This window comes from Apis dorsata, unplaced genomic scaffold, assembly GCF_000469605.1.
Source record: "Apis dorsata unplaced genomic scaffold, Apis dorsata 1.3 scaffold_194, whole genome shotgun sequence".
Classification (NCBI taxonomy): Eukaryota; Metazoa; Arthropoda; class Insecta; order Hymenoptera; family Apidae; genus Apis; species Apis dorsata.
Window position 1 is genome coordinate 1175212 of NW_006263478.1, and position 1722 is coordinate 1176933.

General features: G+C 37.3%; 1 long non-coding RNA gene across 1 annotated transcript in view; it reads right to left on the reverse strand.

Annotated features, from left to right (window-relative positions):
* Window positions 1-234: 234 nt before the first annotated feature.
* The window catches only part of LOC102681369, a 29954-nt gene continuing 28466 nt past the window's right edge, over window positions 235-1722 (reverse strand). Inside the window, exon 3 of the long non-coding RNA XR_421614.2 lies at window positions 235-636. This is a non-coding gene — a long non-coding RNA (uncharacterized LOC102681369). The remainder of the gene's footprint in view (window positions 637-1722) is intronic.

Here is a 1722-nt window from a genome sequence, read left to right on the forward strand (position 1 = left end):
GGAAATTTCGATGGGGAAGGGGTTGAAAGAATCGAGAGTTTCTCGGTTTTGATGGAGAAATTGGGTATTAAACGGTTTAAAAAAGAGAGATTCTGAGCAAAGCTCAGATAAAGTTATTTCCATTTGTGTTTTTGTTAACTTAATCGTTTATTCGTTATTTTTTTTTTTTTCTACTTTGAAATTATGCTGGCACAATTCATTTTATATGATCATAAGATTGTAAGATTCATTTTAATTTGTTTCCTTTCTTTTTGTCATAATTGCGACATTGTAGGAAAAACAATCGATACAATTGTCCTCCATTCGTTAAAAATCGTTCTTACCTCTGTCTGAAATTTCGATCATTGAAAATTCGATCGAGAATTCGATAGCCAAAGAGAGGATCACCGTCGAGGAAGTATGGCCGCCGCAGGTGTAACCGATGATCGTAAACGATTTTGAGACAGTCTGGACGTCGATAGCTCGGGGCAACGGTTAAACGGGGCTGTGCTTTTTTAAAAACGAAACACTACGAGCCCGATGTCGGCTCGAACACTCTTCGGAATCGCGTTTGAATAGCTAATGTTGCGTGAGAGATGGAACGGCGCCGAACCTGGTCCATCACTGTTCTTCCTCGACGGTCAGTCGTCTATTTCGCTGGAAACGAATATGCGTGAATGCGTTCCGTTAATCGACGAGACAGTTTCATCGAAGTGGGATGAATAAGAATGGGATGATAAGAATGGAATGGTGAAGTTTAAAAAGGTAAACAGATATTGGAAATAATGCGAAATAAGTTGAAGCGATTCTCGTCAAATGGAATTAAAGTTTTGCTGATCAATTTTATCGTTGAAAAAAAAATTTTGCCATGTACTCATTACACGTATCATTCCTTATTTATATGTATTTATTGTGTAAAAAAGCAATGCTATCATTATAATCCTATTAAATCCTTCTCAAACCTACCATTTCAATCCTAAAATCTGTTCTTATCAAGTTGCTGTCGCAAGACCTACCAACCTTTAATGTGTACCTTTCTACGTAAATATATCAAACATCGGGATTATAATTGTATTCCTGAAAATGAATGCATACACATTGCTCGTCTTATTTTTTTCCACAATAGTATAATTTGCTCAGAAATAGCGAAACTCTAAAATCCATCCATTAAAAATTTCTAAATTAAATTAATCAAAATTAATACATTCATAAAATATTAGACCAAATATTTCACAAATACATTGACGCTTCAAGAATAAAAAAAAAGTCCAAAATTAAAAAAAAAAAAAACAAAAGAATAATAATAATAAACGAAAATAACGCAACGTAATGAAGTAACATAATAACACAACAGTGTACGTAAGTGCAAACTAATTTCCCCCCGGTGCAGTAATTTCTTCCGACTCACGGTCCACCGGTAATAAGGATAATAACGACGCTGTCGGTAACACACCTAACGCGGTGTAACGTTATAATAAAACGCATATACGCAACACGCGTAACGTGCGCCTCTTTCCTCGGAACATTTCGTAACTGGAGCAAACGGCTCTCTCCTTTCGCCTCCTTAGAAAAAGAAGACGAAGACGAGGAAGAAGAAGACGAAGAAGAACAAGAAGAAGAAGAAGAAGAAGAAGAAGAGGAAAAAATCGATCGCGGCTTAGAGATAGGAGAAGCGGCGAAAATAGCGTAAGCGAACGAAACGGGTCCCCCATTTGCGGCCCCTTGGAGCGGGCTATCGGCGTG